This window comes from Aythya ferina (genome assembly GCF_964211825.1).
Source record: "Aythya ferina genome assembly, chromosome: 1".
Lineage (NCBI taxonomy): Eukaryota > Metazoa > Chordata > Aves > Anseriformes > Anatidae > Aythya > Aythya ferina.
The window spans coordinates 107,023,390-107,042,291 of record NC_140296.1 but is presented as its reverse complement, the minus strand read 5'-3'; the positions used below and the strand labels follow the sequence as shown (position 1 = coordinate 107,042,291).

At 37.2% G+C, this 18,902-nt stretch overlaps 1 long non-coding RNA gene across 2 annotated transcripts in view; it reads left to right on the top strand.

The window, feature by feature from the left end:
• Nucleotides 1-8,539: 8,539 nt before the first annotated feature.
• Nucleotides 8,540-18,902, top strand: part of LOC311430351 — a 129,652-nt gene continuing 119,289 nt past the window's right edge. For both annotated transcript variants that reach the window (XR_014688720.1, XR_014688721.1), the window contains exon 1: nucleotides 8,540-8,948. This is a non-coding gene — a long non-coding RNA (uncharacterized lncRNA). The remainder of the gene's footprint in view (nucleotides 8,949-18,902) is intronic.

The following is an 18,902-nucleotide window of genomic DNA, read 5'->3' as shown; positions in this document are numbered from 1 at the left end:
CAGTTTGCACTTTAAATTATTTACAGTGCTAAGGCTTCCTTGCCAGCAGACGTAATTGATTTGAGAGTTGGTTCACTAAAGACTAGCAACATGCTATGTAAAATTTGTGATGTATTCTCTGCTAGCAGTTCACCATGCTTCTGGGCTAAAGAAATTGCTTAGAATTGCTTTAATTCATAAAGGTGTTCTAGGCAAAGTCATTGTGACAAGAAGCACTGCAGATATAAAATGGTCACTAGTTTTCCGTGCAATACTGGAAATGGGGATTCAGTCTTCTTAGCAGATTTCATGCTCCCAACCTTCCTTCAAACCATAGGCAAAATGTATCATCAGTGTAGCTCCTGGAGCTAGAAAGAAAATGTCAGGCAATCATCAAATGAAACAGAACGAAGCAGCAAATTTCTTTCTGGCTTGTCCCCTCAGTCTAGACAACTCAGCATGCAATAAGTCTTAACTCATTTAAATGATTTCCTGTCTGCAAAATCATTTGCCACTTCCCCCCCCGCCCCCCCCGATATCTCAGTAGGCTAGATGAAAAAAGACATGCTAGTGCTTGGAAATCTAAAATGCAGAATGAGTTAGTACTTTGGTCAAAAGAATGTACTAAAGCCCAGCTGAACACCCCAGCCTTTTGCTACTAGATGGTTGCTCGTAAGGTATCTGAACCAAATGGAGCAGAAGCAGAGCCCAGACTGCTGCTGTCAGTGCATCTACAATATCAATCTCTACCCATCTTGCCATCCAAGAAGGCCAATCACATGTATATTCTGTGACTTTCAAGGAACCCATGTATAAGCCATTGTTTATATTTTATATTTCCTTGCCTCTGCTCTTGGAGCTTCCGAAATGCAGCTGAATGTATTTTTTAGCCAAGAGTAAATAATTTAGGTGAAAATAGTTGAAATTTAGCTTCATATCTTCTGACTGTGTGCTCATCAGCTGAAGCATGCCTTTTGAAGACCTCTGATCTCTGTGCAGGAAAAAAATCCTTTTATCATTCTTTATAGTGAGGCTTTTCACCAGGTATTCATTTGTTGAGCATAGGCTGGGGCTATCAGTATTGGCCAACATGAAGAAGACAATAAATTGTCGCTAAAAGAACTATTCATGATTAGTCTGCAATAAATGTCATACAGTTATGGAACAGAAGAGTGAGGACACCCAGTGCAGCAGGTCAGGCCTATGCATGGGTGTGAGGCTTAATGAGAGATAGTGAAGCACGTTATGTCTGAATGGAGACTTCAAATAAATAATTTACTTACTTGTCCATTCTGCCTCATTAAATCTTCCTTCTTGTCTTGCCCTTGTGACAGTTTTATTACTTTCTACATTTTATTGTTTTTACCTGTCAGGCTTTATAATTCTCTTTCATTATTTTGACTGTTCAGCTGAAGCAAAACACTTTTTTTTTTCTTTTTTTCTTTTTTTTCTTTAGCAGTCTGCAAATAACAGGGTTACTAATGTGACCATCAGACTTTTAGGTTCCTGCTTGTTCTAAGCAGGATAAATTAGCAGTGATCTTAAGAAGCCAAAATTGTAACCATTTTTAATAAATTGAAAGTAGAAAGTAGCAAATGAAAATGAATGGGAGGCTGATAAGACCTCTCCTTAGGTCTTACAGTGTCATCATGGCATATTGAGCTCTGGAAGGTCTCCTATAGGCGCAAATCACTAAGCTTCAGCAGAAAATATAAGTTCACAGATCATAGGATAATATAAAGTGTCTATATCTGAGTTTCTCTTTCTTGTACACACTAATATCCACATCCGCATGCATATGTACTTGAGTTACAAGCAAAAATTGGGAAAAAGCACTGTCAGAATTACAACAGTGTTATCTCCATGTTTACTTTTCTAATTTTTTAATGATGCACTGATATCATGAAAGATACTTCAGTCATCAATTCCTGATTATCAGAAGCAAACCAAGGATTTTAATTAAGAACAACAACAGAAAAACAGAAACATGAAATATGAATGTTTTATTAGTTTTAAGGAAACTGACCTGGGTGTATTTCTTATCTCCATCTCTGCACCTTCAGGAGACAACTAACCTTAAGGTGCCTTTTACTACTGTACATTACACTAGGATTTAAAAAGAAAATAAAAAAAAAAGAAAAAAAGAAAAAAAAAAAACAACAACAACAAACTTTTAAGCTCTAATCTTGTTCTCTCTGCTAAATGACAAAATTCAGCTCTAGCTGAATTCTACCACACTTGGCTCTGAAACTACTGGAGTTGGTCCAGGGGTGTGAAGCCAAAGTGTAATCAGTATTAGGACTATAATGATGCAGCTCTATTCCAGGCACCTTCAACTTGATTTTATTACATATCTTTTATCAATGACACTTCTCTCACTTACCAAATGTCCTGGTTTCAGTCAGGATAGAGTTAATTTTCCTCCTAGGAGCTGGTAGGGTGCTATGTTGTGGATTAGGATGAAAAGAGTGTTGATACTATGCTGATGTTTGAATTGTTGCAAAGCAGTGCTTACACTAAGCCAAGGACTTTTCAGCTTCTTGCTCTGTCCTGCCAACAGGCAGGCTGGGGGTGCAGTAAGAGCTGGGAGGGGACAGAGCCAGGACAGCTGACCCAAACTGGCCAAAGGGTTATTCCATACCCTCTGATGTCATGCTGAACAATAGATAGGGGTGGCTAGCCAGGATGGGGGGGGGGGGCCGTCTGCTCGGGGATAGGCTGGGCATTGGTCAGCAGGTGGTGAGCAATTGCATTGTGCATCATTTGTTTTGTACACATTATTATTCTTAGTACTATTATAATCATCATTGTTATTGTTATTATTATTTTTCTGTCTTAATAAACTGTCTTTATGTGAACTCACAGGCTTCGTTTTCCTATTTCTCTCCCCCATCCCAGACAGGGCGGGGGGAAGGTGAGCAAACGGCTGTGTGCTGTTTAGCTGCTGGACGGGTTAAACCACAACACCAGAGAACAAAATCTGGATTAAAAGCACCAATTTTAAATCCAGGTTCATTTCTCATTTAGTGGTTAAACAAGCAGTTTTAACAGAGGTGGTGATCGCAAGGGGACAGGCAAGAGCAATAGGGAATGGGATCTGCTTCAGCTGCTAATGTTAAGATTCAGCGATCGTTAAAGATCACCAAAATGTTTTTCATGAAAAGTGCCACTTAAAAAGTGGAGAATTAAAATAGAAGCAGGAATTGTTAAATTAGTGTTGTTCAGGATAGGATTCAGTGAGATGCAGGGTGACAGTTTTTCATCTTCTTGCTGCTAAAAGAGAGGGTCCTGGTTAGGCCACCATTTATCCCAACTATTCACATGTGGTGTTTGCTTTGTACTGGTTTTTGTCCTCACAGGGCTTATTTATGAGCTAATTTAGTTAGTACATTGAATAATTTACTTAGAGACATAACTGGATAGATAGATTTCTGTCTGATTAGGGAGTTAAACAAGCTCCTCAGAAAGACCTGTGGGTGCCAGCGATGGAGCAAGGCAGAGGTGTGTGTTGCAGCTCTTCAGTAATTCAGCTGCTGTAGCAAACAGACAGCATGCAGCACAGCTAGAAAAGAGAGACTGCATAAATAAAATGCATTAACTTGCACCAAATTTCCTGTTGCCTTGGAAATGGATTCTGGCTCCTTCCATGTAGAGATGGCAACACTAGCATTTCAAGGAAAAGGTGTGTTTGTACTCTAAACAGCTGTGGACTGGTGGGGAGAAGGGAAAGGTCTCAGATTTTAACAGACATTTTCTCTTCTGTTTTGTCTCTATCTTGAGGCAGAACAGTTTTCTGTAGATCAAGCATAATGTAATATTCCTGCTCTGAGGAACCTGCTTTGGCAGGGGGGATGGACCCGATGATCTTTCAAGGTCCCTTTCAACCCCTACAGTTCTGTGATTGCTCGCTATAAGGTACTGTTCATATGAGTTCTGCATATGTACATGTAATAGAGGTGAGGAGTTCTGGTAACGACTTCTGCTGTGCATATGGAAGAACACAGGCACAAAACACCACTAAGAATTGAAGGAAAGGTGCTGTTTGTTTGTTTGTTTATCTTTTTCAAAAAAGGAGTAGAAAAATAGTTAAGAGAAACAAGGAAATGGATGTACAGTGAGGAAAAGTGTGATAGAAATTTAGTGCTAGTTGCGAAACACATCACCAATGATAACTCAGGGAAAGGAGGTATATGGATGCAAAAGCCTAAATTCTAGATTACCTCTGAAAAAAAGTATTAAGAGAAAGGAGAGAGAAAGAAGAAAAAGCACCACATATAACTATATTTAGCTTTCATTTGCATGATTTCTGTTTGCCTTTGTCCTGGACTTTAGATGTTATCACATCTCCTTTCATGAATTGTTCGTATCTAGAGGACTGGAACTCAGTAATTTTTTGCAGTGAACATGTTAGCCATATTGCTGCTGGTTGTTACTGTTGGAAAATTAATAGAATCATTACAAAATGTCTTTTTTAATAAACATTGCAGCAGGTATCAATTTATTTATTTATTTATTTTCATTTGTTGGGCAATCATTCCTCATTACAGTGCGAAGGCCACCCTACAAAGTCCTTGGCAGTTCTCCATTCTGTGCCAAGCTGCACTTCCCTTATCACAAGGAGCCTACCCATTCTACCTGTACAAAAAAATACTGAACTGCAGCATGAGCAATATCACTGAAATGATCTGAATGAAAAGTACCACTTAAGTGCAGGAAAAAAAAAAAAAAAAAAAAAAAAAAAGTAGGAATTATTTTTGCATCAGTGTTGTTCAGCAGTCAGATTCCTAGTTTGGTGTAGCAAGCCACTGGGGCAGGTCTCCATTGTGGGGAACAACAGTCTGCCTCTCAGCTTGCAATACTAGATAAGGTTTTGAGCTTCTTTGGGGAGAACCATGAGGAATACAGAGAAAAGAGAAGGCTTTATGGTAAAGAATAATTCCAAGGGAATTCTATGTTCCAGGATGGAACCTTGTCCGTAAACCTGAAGTTGGTGTCTGCAGACTGTTTGCACTTCACTTCTAATGTATATTGTGAGAAACACTCCGTAGCCAATAACTTAGGCTCAGGCGAGGATCTCAGTGAAGTAGTAATTTATTCGCGATTGCAATGGCGGGCGCCCCACAAGCAGGAGAGAGCGCATCTACTAGTTCCAAAACACAGTTTATATACCTTTTGATGGCAGGACCCTCCCCTGTTTCCCCACTGAGTGGGTAATCCAGATTCACAATCTATCTGATGCTTCACAAACAATGCATGGCCTTCAGTCGCCGGCCTGTTAAATTTCAAATTTCTTTTGACATTTTTACTGCTTGAAGTGGTAATGTTTCTTCACTTATCTGACTTGACTTGACACTGTGATTTTCACCTAATTGTCCTAAGGAGTCTGATTGTCTGCATTTTACAAGGTCGCCTGCTAAACTTTCTTATCACTGTAAGCATATCTCAGTACCACATTCCCTCCTTCTAAACAATGTAACTCTGCAAAAACAACATTTCTATTCCCACAATATGAAATGAGAAAAGAAAAAAAGGAAATTTAAAGATGACAAATGTAATATTTGATTCTTGGAGACATTTTTCCTTATAGATTGCATGAGTGCCATTGGAGGCAGTTGGGAGGGAACAAGCACAAAGCTTAGGGAACCTCCTTCCCTGTGGTGAGTAAGAGGCAGTGTGGAGCCTGCACAGCCCAACCTGCTGTCGCCCAGGGGAGCTCTGATGAAGAAATTGCCCTGGTGTGGAGAGTGGTCACTCTCCTCACTGCTGAAGAGTTTTGCACATTTACTAATACATATTTTTTACTGATTTTTTACACCTTTTCCCCAGAAGATAGGTGTTAGACCTGTCATTATGAGCCTCATGTCATCCCCCTAGAATACAGTGCATATTTTTCCCTCACTTTTTTCTCTGTTAAGGCAAGCATTTTCTCAGAAATTTTATTTTATCTGCTAAAATTTTCTGAATGTGTAAGGGTGTTCAGCTTCATAGAGGTTAAGGATAGAAAAGAGCAGGATATGATCTGGGCTCCTTTACTCTTACTCTTGTATGTTACAAAACACTGAATGTCAGCTTTGTCTGAAATCCAATAGTGGATGTTTTATTAAAATGTATGGTTCAGTAAAATCTGTCTGATTTTGAACCTACTGAAAGATGAAGAATCCAGACATTTTCCTGGTTAGTTACTGTCACTGTTATGTATTTTAGCTCATTCGTATCCATTAATTGTGTCTCTGTTCATGCCTATGTGAAGATAATTACAATAATGTTATAATTATTTTTTGTTAAGAATTACACAGGCTGAGTTCCTCCGGTCACTGACTAAATAGGCTTTTTTTCTCTGACTCTGAATTGTTCTAAAGTTTGTTGCTCAATAGTAGCTATTCACGGGGCTCAAAGAGTAGCATGTAATATTACAGCACTGATGCCACAGACTGAGCTAAAATCATTCCCCTATCCCTCTCATTACCTGTTTTTGTATATCCATCCATCTCAGAATTCCACTGGGAATTCTTGTTAGTTACTGCCTAACCCTCACAGCCCTTAAATCCTTTCCAGGGTAGTTGTTTTGCAGGATAGCATCTCTCTGTATGAAGCTACATCCTTTAGACCTGCAAGATCCTCTTAACTATTCCCAATATATCTTTGTTTTAGAGAGCTTTTGTTGTTTATTAATCATGTACCTCCAGATCATCAAAGGATGAAAAATATATAAGATCCAGAAATATCTATTAAAATTGTGGGGAGGTGAAGGAGGCATTTCTCGATTTGATTTCGCCATTTAAAGGTTTTTTACATGGTCAGACAATGCTTAATTCTTTAACATTGGCCTTAATGGTATTTTAGTGCTGCTAAATGGAGCATCAAGTGATATTGAGGTAATGTTTTTCATGACATGTAGGCTTCCAGAAAATCAGAGGCATTTCTAAACTTCCTGTGGAGGCCTCACAAAAACAGTGAAAGGAGGGGTGGTTAAACAAACGGAAAAGAGTAAGTGGGAACAAGAATTTCAACATTGCTGGACATTGCTCCATTCTACAGAAATTTCTCTAGTATTTATGAGAGAGAAACAATGTACCGATCTAGAGACCTTAGATGGCACTTCGGGAATTCTGAGAGAGAATTACTTACATTTGCTAATCGACATGCTTATGTGTACAAAAACATCTTTTTTTTTTTCTTAAACACATTATTTAACATAATCTTCAGTTACTAAGGAGATGGAAAGTATTAACATCCTCAGTGATTAAGAGTACAGAAAATATATATTTATTAAAAATCCTAACATTCCTAGGATATAAATGGTTTTATTTCAATCTAAATATAGGGATTTTTGTTTTGTTTTGTTTCCTTATCAGCTTTAAATTCTTAAATATAATGCTAAAAAAGGGGGGATAAGCACCTCAAATTCAGTCTGCCATATATTTAATACATTAACAAAAAAGCAGTCACAAAATTTAGCATTTCTTTGACATTTTTTAGTGACCAGGTATAAACTCTTTGATAGTTAAAGGGACATTTAATTTGAGATTTACACATTGTTATGATTTAGCAACCATTTCATCTGAAAAAAAATCCTCTCTACAGCCTATTAATATTTCTAATCATTAACCTCCAGGACTTTAAAAACCTCAGAATCCTCAAGTACCTGGAGGACTGCGGCCAATAAAGAGATATAAAATGGATGTTGAGTGGCAGTCCCCCAGAGGCAATTGTTCTATCCTTGTTAAGACTAAAGGCTATTCTAACTTTCATTCATTTTATGTGTTCTGTAGCCAGGAAGCAAAACAAAACAAAACAAAACAAAACAAACTCTAATTTAGAAGGACTGTTTTTTTTTTTTTGTTGTTGTTGTTTGTTTGTTTGTTTTTGTTTTGTTTTGTTTTCCCCCTAAGATAAAACTCTCCCTGAATTCCTACAAATTGTCTTCTTCAGATCAAATGAAACGCTCTGTTCTACAGGAGTTTGAGGTGCTGAGAATTCTTTGATTTGTCAGAAAAACAAAACAAAACAAAACAACTGTTTTGATACGTCTGAAATAGGGTAAGGAAATTTGGAGACATTCTGCAATTAGGAAAGATTTTGAAATATCTCACTGGATAGCTGTCAGAAAACCTGTGGTACTCTGAGTCACCAGAAGGATCAATCAACTGAATGTATAAATGCAGATATAGGGAAAAAAAAAAAGAAGGAATTGTGTACCCCTTCTGAAAGACAGTCAAGTTTGTATGAATTAAGGTTTTTATGTACTTGTGTCAAGCACTGATGTTTTCATTATTTTATTCTGAACTGATTTCAAGGGTCACCACCTGTCTCTCTCTCTTTTTTTTTTTTAAATTGATAAATTAAAATGTGAACTGAGTTAGGTAAAGGACTAACAGTTGACAAAGATATATACAAAGAATCTTAAGACAACAAAGGTTGAAGGGGTTTCTGGAGGTCACCTGTCTCAAGCTCCCACTCAAACCAGAGATAGCTTTTTATTTTGATGCAATTATCAAGTTATATCAGGCTGCTCAGAGTCAGTTAAGCACTCTCTTTCCCAGGATGAAGGTTTCCCAAATCATTCTGGACAACCTGTTGCATTGTTTGATCTCCCTCATTATGAATTAATTTTCCTGATATCTATATATATTTCCTGTTGTTGCACCTGTAGGTTGATAATGCCTTTTAGGAGCTCATATGAATTGAAAGCTAACCAGAAATTTAGAAGGAAAAAACAAATAAAACAAAACAAACTCATGAAGGAGTAAATCAGTCTCAAAATTGAGAGTTAGAACCTGCAAAACAGCTGCTATAGATTGTAATCCCAGTAAATGGCATGTAATCCCAGCACCTGGCTCTTGTAAGGTCAACATTACAGAGACTCAAAGCTTTTATAAGGATCATACTTTCATAGCTATACTTGCTTCTTAAGAATGAATTCAGAATCAGAGAGAACAGGAAGGTTTATTCCTGAGAGGACATGCTAGGTAGGTATTTCTCTTTTAGTATTCTGGGGGTGAATGATTTATCTATATTCTCTATGGGCAGAATATCCTAGGAACTTTTATTTGTGTAGTGGTTTTGGGATCCTGTTAACATGTTGGGGCTGGGTAGGTTCTTTTCTGCCTGAAGTATGTAAGAACGTATATGGACCTCATAAATTTTCGAAACACATCTCTTTCTGTTCTGAACCATGTCTCAGAATACATACGTGAGGCAGGGAAATCTAGCTATCCTTAGTTACAAGTTTTTTTGTTGTTGTTGTTTTTTGTTGTTGTTGTTGTTGTTTTAAAAAAAAAGGATAAGCAGTGAGTGTGAAGTTCTTGTCTTTAACTAAAAGTACTCAAAGATACTGGTTTCTTTAACTTTCTTTTCTGTGAGGTCATTGGATTAAAAATTCCAATGAGGGAGCCATTTCACTTACTACTGTACTCTCGCTAAAATGGGAGACTTGAAAATTAAACTAAACTAAGTGTGTAACTTGGTGAGATGGCTCATCTAATAGATCAAGGGTCAGAGGAATGATGGTATAAAACTTTCAGCTCCTTTTACGCAACTACCTCACATTGGTTTCACTGACAGCTATCTGCCTGAGTAATTTCTGAGGTTTGGATTTAATTGCAGTATAAAGATTGGAGATTAAGTTTGTGGCAAGCCTTCTTGAAATAAATCTTTCAAGAAGCATTCCATGCTCTCTTGGATAATATTAATAATATTCTTCCTGCTTGCTTCATTCCTATGATATAATTCATTTGTGAATTTGCGTAATGCTTGGATGTGATGAAAATTTATAAATAAATGCTTAATATATAAATGTTAAACTGAAAACCTTTTGTGAATTGTTGTACTGTCCATTGTGTTATTGGTGGAAAGTGCCTATTATATCTTCATACTAATAGAAATCTAATAAGTTAGTGAAAAGCATTAAGTAGATGTCAGGACCACAAGCTAATATGCGTTACAGTATTTAACAACTCTCGAAAGTACATAAGCATGATTGCCATTAACTTGCAACAACTTTAATCAAATTTGATCATGTTCTTACTAAATCTGTTTTATCAAACTAAGACTGTAATTATATAGTTGTTAATGTGCATAATAAAACACTGCATGTGCTTTGTACAAGACCATTTAAGCTTTCTGCCCGCTTCTTGAAACTATTTATTGTGAGTATTTACAATTCTGTAAATACTCAAATTATTAAGCTGTTGTGATCTTCAAAAACAAGCCTGTATTTGGTGGAAAAACTTTAGCAATTCCTATCCCCAACTGTTTCTTCCTGATAAATTTTATAGAAGTTGTAGAGAATGCGAAAAATTTAAGAAAAATATAATTTCATTACTATAAAAGCTGGTTTTTTTTTGTTTGTTTGTTTTTTGTAGACTGGATAATATTTTATTTTTTTTTATTTATTATTATTATTTTTTAATTATGTCAAATATATTAGTAGCAAATGTTGTAAGTAGATAGTGTGAAATATGTTCATCTGATTTGTGTCAATATGGAACAATGCTAGGGCCTCATAATGAAATGTGACCTTCTGCCTTACATCCCCTTGTATAAATAACCACAAGTCCAAGAGAAACAGAGTGGTTAGTGTATATAGTTATTGTATCTTGCAAAAGAATGGTCTAGCAGTTCATGTTGATAGAAGGTTTGAAGGGTAAACCTTGAGACTCGGGTCTGGGAGATAAGAGAATAGGGGGGAGTTTTTTGAGATAACTGTTGACTATTGCACGAGACACAACTTTCTGACATCTGGTCCAGAGACTACTAAATAAGGGGGGGGGGGGGGGGGGGGGGGGGGGAAGCTGAAGAACGACCGAAGGACAAAGCCTGGGAGGAAGACTACGAGCCTTCAGTAAGAGCGACCCCCAGAGGGACCACCAGAAACTGATACATATGCATCCATGGGATGGTTCGGGTGCCGGGAAACTAATTATAATAACCCTGCCTTTTCCGAAAGTGGTGATGACTATGCATTAGCCTAGGAGCATAAAAAACAGCTGCCTGATATAACTGGTGTGTGTCTTGGTAGAGCAGAGACTCCCGGCGCACCCAGCGCTGTTTGCTTACCTCTATTCCTTTAATAAATTGTAAACTTTGATTGTAACCCTATTTGGGACTCAGTCATTTATAACAATAGTATTTTTTTAAACATCGGTAGATACACTGTTGATATACTTTGCCTCTTTCAGCCAGTACGATAGCCGAAGTTAACTCACAGTGTATGTTATTTAATAGTGATAAATTTGATCTGTTTCTTCAACATCAGGCAAAAGAAAGTCTTGGGGAAAGGTGTAAGGGTATTTAAACCATAAAGTCTTATCTTTTTAGTGTTCCTTTTCATGTAGGATGCGCTCTACTTTACTTTGTTTTTACGTTACGCAAATAAGACTAGCTTAACTAGTTTTCCATTGTGAATCAAACCACATGCTTAGGTTACTTTACATACATCATTCACCCCACTCATCCTTGGAGAGAGTGAATAGTGAGAAACAGGCTTTTTATCCTTTTTTTTTGCTAGCTGTTTCATGTGGGGTTTCCTGTACACTTTCTAAATATGTTGAATGTATCCACTTCTGATGTAAATACTCCTCTCCTTGTTTTACATAGCTAAAATAAGAAGGTGGAGGTGTATCCATGCAACAAATCTAAGGCATTATGTGGACAATAGAAATATTGTATGTGATGGATAGAATGAACACAAAAAAGGAGAAGTAGTAATCTTCAAATTCTGTTATCCTCAAAGAAAGGGCTTCTTTTTGAGAAGAAAAAAAAGGCTGTGGACAGTCCCAGGTTGCATTACATTGAGATTGTCCTATTTAACCATCAACTTTCAAAATGTGAGGTGAAGCTTTGGATAAGGTGTTCTAGGGAGAGAGTGGGTGCCTACTCCAGCCTTTGGAGCCTATTACGATAAGTTGTTTTGAGCAGAGAGAAACTAAAAAGCTATGAGTATGATGAACAGGTTCCTAATTTCACATCTTTTTGAAGATAAGGCCGCTTTTTTTTTTTTTTTTTTTTTTTTTTGCAGTACTTGGTTTACTTTTCATGGCATGGTATGTTCAACAGGCTGGGAGATGAGTATTTAGAAAGCTGCCTGGCAGAGAAGGACCTGGGAGTATTGGTTGATAGTTGGCTGGATATGAGCCAGCAGTGTACTCAGTTGGCAAAGAAGGCCAACAGCATCCTGGCTTGTATCAGAAACAGTGTGGCTGGCAGGGCTAGGGAAGTGATCGTCCCCCTGTACTCAGCTCTGGTGAGGCCACACCTCAAGTAGTGTGTTCAGTTTTGGGCCCCTTGCTACAAGAAGGACATGGAGGTGCTCGAGCAAGTCCAGAAAAGGGCAATGAAGCTGGTGAGGGGCCTGGAGAACAAGTCTTACGAGGAGCAGCTGAGGGAGCTGGGATTGTTCAGCCTGGAGAAAAGGAGGTTCAGGGGTGACTTTATTGCTCTCTACAGATACCTTAAAGGAGGCTGTAGCGAGGTGGGGGTTGGTCTATTCTTCCATGTGCCTGGTGACAGAACGAGGGGGAATGGGCTGAAGTTGTGCCAGGGGAGGTTTAGGTAGGATATTAGGAAGAACTTCTTTGCTGAAAGGGTTGTTAGGCATTGGAATGGGCTGCCCAGGATAGTGGTTGAGTCACCATCCCTGGATGTCTTTAAAAGACATTTAGATGTAGAGCTTAGTGATACGGTTTAGTGGAGGACTCGTTAGTGTTAGGTCAGAGGTTGGACTTGGTGATCTTGGAGGTCTCTTCCAACCAAGATGATTCTGTGAATAATGCTATAAGAAACCTAGAACAACAGACAATGCAAATACTTCTTGCATTAGAACCCCAAAAGTTTATTGCTTAATAAGATAGATGATATGGTCTCTTAGAAATAGGAGAAAAAAAAATAATTTATGAAATTACCACATCACTTTCATACAGAGTTGTGGAGTAGTATTGGAAAGAACTTAAGTAAAAATCTGTCTTAAAAGTCTAAAGCTCTGTATAAAGTAATTATCCAACTTTGGGGAAATTTCTGTCCTAGAGGGCTTCCTGGAGCATTTTGCATTTGGAAGCTATGTTGTGCGAAAGCATTGGAAAATAAAATTAGTGGTTCATAACAGAAATACATGTGTTGAATTCTTTGCAGTGGTAGGTGATGTGAATATTCTCCTTTCCTCACTGATGCTGCTACTTGTGAGGAGGATAGATGGGGCAGCCTAGAGATGGCTCTTCTCTTTTTCTAGCCTCTTACCATTCTTCTGACATAGCTTTCCCCAAGTGTGATTGCATAAGACATATCCATTCCTTTGGAAATTGACTTCCAAGGCCAATTGGCTTTCAAATAGAAAGTAACCTCCTGCCATGACAAAAATTGGAGGAGGTCCCTATAGAGGGATGAATAACCTCTTGAAACAGTGAAAAATGTCATAAATGCTAAATACAAGCAGAAATATCCAAGAACTGTCAGTGATAACATTTCTGGGGCTTAGAAGATGACACTGAGTCACCGAACTTTGAAATGGATTAGACTTTGTTGTTAATTTAATTTTTGCAGAGTTCATGAAGAGAAATATATAGATAGATAAATAGATGAGCAGAGAAATAAAATAGATTTTATCTGAACATAAATTTCTTGCATTCTCTGTGGAATTTAAGTTTTGCTTTTCACTACACTAACAAAGTTACTCTATTCACGAGTTTTAATACTCATAAAAGCTCTTAATTTATATGGCTATATTTACTTTCTGTATTAATTGTATGGTGAATTTTTAAAATGTATTTGTATAATAATACCATCTTTATTGCTTTAACCTAGTGTAGCAAAGCCAAGAAACCTCCAGCAGTGCTTGAAGTCAGTTGTTCTTAGTGTATGAATGCACGCAGGGAGGAGGGAAAGCAGGGGTCTGTACATTGAGGCAATACTTGTTCTTTGATGTCCTCAGTCCTGAATGATTAATGGCAAATTGAGATTCTGGACTTGCACAAGAAGAAGCATAGAAATCAACACAAGTGTATTTCTGATTTGGAGGAATGTTACGTAGTTAGTAAATAGCAGAATATACAAATGGTATTAAGCTGTTGTCCCTTAAATGTCCTCACTAGGCTCCTCATAGGAGGTAAGTCCCATTGTCTAGAAACAGCCATTTCTGTAGAAGGTAAATTCAAAATTTTTTTTTTTTTTAAGGGGCTGGAAGTATTTTGGTGTCAGATGGCTTTAAATGAGAAGCATTTAATCTTAGTTTATAACATGATTTCTGTACCAACGTAATTATAGGGATATGCTTTCAGAAAAACTCTGGAATGGTTAATAGTGTCAGAAATCAGAACAAATTAATACACAGTGACTCTGCTGTGCATGTGAGTATAACGGGGAAGTTAGAAAAATGCAATATCTATTCTCAAGTCAAACAACTGAAAACTGGATTGTCTGAATATAACTGAAGGAGCAACTTACTGCTCATCTAACAACCAAGCTTTAATAAAAATGGCTATTAGACCTGTAAGGGATGTCCATCTCTAATAGAAGGCAAATGTTGTAAGATTATATATAGTACTTATTGTTCAGCTGGCTTAATTAATGTAGAAAGGCAGAAGTTTTGGGAATCCTATCAAGTTAATGTTGATAAGTTTTGGTAATTTAGCACTTAGTTCTTTTTTTATTCATGGAAAAATGAGAGCACTCCTTCTAAAAGAAAAAAAACAACAACACACCAACCTGTTACTGAAAACTTATGTACAAGAAGAGCTAAAACATATCTCTTAATATCATCAAACTTGGCATAGCATTTGGAGTGAAGCAATTCTTACCTCCTAGAAAGACTTCAGATTGGATTAACTAATATTAAAATCAATTAAATACAGTTAATTGAATAAAACTTAATTCAATATAGTTCCCTTTGAACTCTATTTTGAATTAACTTTTGGGCAACCTACAAAATTAATCTAGATTACGTTAACTCACTGCATGAAATCCTGGCTCTACTGAATTCAGCGGTAGAACTCCTGTGGACTTCATTCAGGTCAGAATATTATTGAAATTACAAAATCTTCATTATAGAATAGCTTGAAAGGGAATTTATTACCATCTAGTTCTAACCCCCTGCTATGGGCAGGGACACCTCCCACTAGATCAGGTTGCTTAAAGCCCCATCCAGCCTGGCCTTGAACACCTCCAGGGATGGGGCATCCGCAGCTTCTCTGGGCGAGCTGTTACATACAGTGCCTTACCATCACCTGAGTAAAGAGCCTCCTCCTGATATCTAATCTAAATCTCACCTCTTCTAGCTTAAAACCATTCTTCCTTGTCCTATTACTATCTACCCATGTAAAAAGTTGCTCTCTATTCTTGTTATAAGCCCCCTTTAAGTACTGAAAAGCTGCAATTTTTATTTATTTATTTATTTATTTGGTGGGGGAGGAGGGAGGGGGGGGAGGGGTTGGGGGGAAGGGAAGTATTGTTGGTTTGGTTCCAGGTTCTCTAAATTTTTGATTTCTCTAAATGCTTCCTCTGCAGCCTAGAGCTTTACAGAACCATTGGGTTCTTTGTCAAATGTCAGGATCAGAAAGTCGGGGGCATCATCATTTTTACCTTGTTTTCCTTATTGTTGTAGTTGGTTTGAAGTGTTACCATGGGTCTTAAAGTAACCTTAACCTTTACCAGGAGATAGGTGGATACAAATACATAAATAACTGTCTCTGTGGTTAAGTGCAAGCCAACTTTTCCAAAGTTGTTGCTGTTTTGGATTTGTAGCTAAAATTTTGTTAACACCTGAGTGTAGAGAGGGAAAGTGAGTGTGCAGCTGTGTGCCTTACTGCTGTCAATCAGCTGCACTTCTCTAGCTTTCTGGTTATATTAGAAAAGAACATGGGGTATATTTGCTGTTTTTCCAAGCCTCTCCCTATTGGGGAAAATGTTATAGTTCAGCCTGAGTCAAAATACTCTATCCAGTTCTGTTGCTACGTATGCTTCTGTCTACTTGAAGTATGTCAAGCACCCTCTTCTTTCTGAAATAAGTCTGGCTCTGTCTTAAGATATTAATAGATTACATCCTGACTCCGTGATATTACATAAATACTGTTTTTTTTCCCCTTTCATATTGTTAAAGGAAAAATAATCTTAGAATGCAATATAGATGTGTTCCATGATTGCCTTCCACTTTGGGGGTATTTCTGTTTCTTTTAGTTAAAGAACTGACAGATCTATGGCTTATAGCAGAGTTCTGATACTGAGCAGAATGTTCTTGATCAGGAAGATTGTGCACTCTGTAATGTTCTGAATATCTGTTTAAATTTGGCTGAGTAGCTGAAAAGTTCCACTTTTATGTTTTGTGTTCTAAAGATTGTTTCTTTTTTCCCCCAAAATGCAATACAGAAATTATTTTAAGTAACCTAACTAAATGAATGGAACTCTTTTTTTGAGGACTCTTAATGTGAACTAAAAAGCATTGGTATCTGGTATAAGAATAAATATTTGCACAGGAAGCTTATTTGACAGTATTTGCTATATATATTATTAATTGGATTTTTGGCTTTCATTAAAATGTTTAGAAACTTATTTTTGCAGTTCAACATGCTCTTGTACCCATCTTTTTTTCATGAGGCAATTTTATGAGGGGACTAGGGGCATAAGAATGTATAAGAGAAAAGAGGGGTGGAGAACTGAGGATTGAAGTGAGTACCCTCATAAAATTGCAATCTTTGGTCTGGTCTTAGACTATGATCCTCTTGTGTGTACTGACTGTTCTGCTTGGAGGCAAGAGTGCAAGTCCATCTCTTGTAGTAGCCATGGACTTTGTCACTTTCTCAGCTGGTTCCAAGGGGACATTGAAGGTTCAGGTCATTGTGGTGAAGGAGGAGAGAATGCCTAAAGGAGAGAAGGCTGCAAGTGAAGATGCTGTGGGGTAGAAATTGCCCATCTTAAGAGAAGACAGGCTGGTATACTTGAATGGAGTTCTACAAAGATGTGTAGTATTCTGATTACTGGACCCACCCAGATTTGTTACTGATGTAATACTGATGTAATGGTGCTGTTACTCATCATACTCCTTGCTGTGGGAAAAGTACACACTGGTCTAAAAGCTGCTTTGGGATAAAAGATATACAAAAAACATATACAGTAGTTAGCCAGAAAAATCTACAAATAAAGATCAAGTGTAATTAGTCAGTGTAGGAAAAACCTCATTTTGTAGTCAAAGTTAATTTATGCAATTTGTTATGGAAAATGTTTCTCTTCAAATGTTTTCTTGTTTTACTTGGCATCAAATCGGTGTAAATAGTTCATACACTTAAAATATATTTTAATAATATCTAAACAAAATGCTTTATTTTTTTCCTTTTCTTTCTCATATTTACTTAATTCAATATGAATTTATAAATGAACATAAACCACATTTTTTGACAAACATGCTATCCAACTCCCAGACTGTTTAGTCCTAAATAGAAATTCAATTTCAAAAGGGGTGATGGAGGCTTGGCTGGGTCGATAGGTGAACCCAGGTTCCACCATTCTCACCACCTCCTAGTCCTCAGCCAGTGATGGTGGAGTAGTGTAGGAACTTGCAATCTCAGGTGTGCCACAAGAATGCAATAGGGGCTTCCTGTAGATGCTTTCCCAAGCCCGCATCCTAAGCCTCTTGAATCAGGAGACCATAAGCTGTGTTTATGTAAAATGCAGGCCTTGTATGTAAAAGTCTCATGGGTTATAATAAGTATGGACTATAAGATGATTCTGATCAATCTGAGGAGTTTTCAGACAGAAACACAAGAAAACTTTCTTCCCTCTTCTTTACTTGTCTCCACTGAACACTAACTTAAGGAAAAATCTCAGTGTAAGTGGTAAATTAGGCTTTTCTCATGTAGGTGTGAACTGTGATCTTTGTGCAGCAGGTTCTGAAACTGTAATTCACTAAAATTAAACAAAACTTCATTCACTTGCTGCTACACTCAAGTTAGTAAGTTTCAGCAGTGTTTATCCTTTTTAGTGTGATCCCAAAATCAAGACTCTTAAACTTAAAATCAATAGCTTTAGTGCTTCCCATATACAAATATGTAAAATACTTTCTGACAAGTATTTGAATTTTGGTTTACTTAAATGGGTTTTAGAAATGTAAACTTGCTTTAAGAAGAAAAAATCCAGTACTTGTATCTTCCTACAGAGTAAGTATTAAGCTTTTGTTGCACTTTGTCCTCTGAAGGGAAAAATAAATAAAATTGAACAGATGGTTGTTATATGTTACTAGCATGTCAGAATTGCACACCAGAGTATGGAAATAATCAGGAAAATATGTACTCTGAAATAAGTATGTAAACAACTCAAAGAGGTGGTAATGTTGTGGATTTGTTTTGAAATTAGTTTTGAATTAGAGGCATTTTACGGAACATATTGTATTGTTTCTATTTCCTTGTATCCTCTTTGTCAATGTTTAAAAGAACCTAGTATAGTTTGTTCATTAGAAACAAGGAAAGTTCTGCTGGATGTTGGCTAGCTACACAGACCATTGTAGGTGCTGGTGTAGGTTTTGACACTAGGTGAGCAGGTGATCTTTAAGCGTTAATACTCTCCTAATGACAGCAAGGGTAACATTTAAAGGCCACTCTATATATGTCTTCAAAAATTAATTGGTGAGTTAACCACATCTGTTCCAGTGAATTCAAGAAAAACCAGCACCCTAGGTATAAAAGCCTACTTTAAATGTAGAGAGTAGGAGATATAATTCTCATTTGCTGGACAACTTCACTCAGCATCATTTAACTCTCTGCTTAATTTCAAAATGCTGCTTGAGCCAATACTATTGGTATAGTACCTCACAGAACATACATTGCTGGTGGGCTTTCCTAACCTGTGTTGATACAACATAAATAGTAGTGATGATCCTAAGTAAAAAACAATTAGTGAACTATGTGATATCTTTCTGTTGGCAAGTGTAATATGGCACTGCAGAA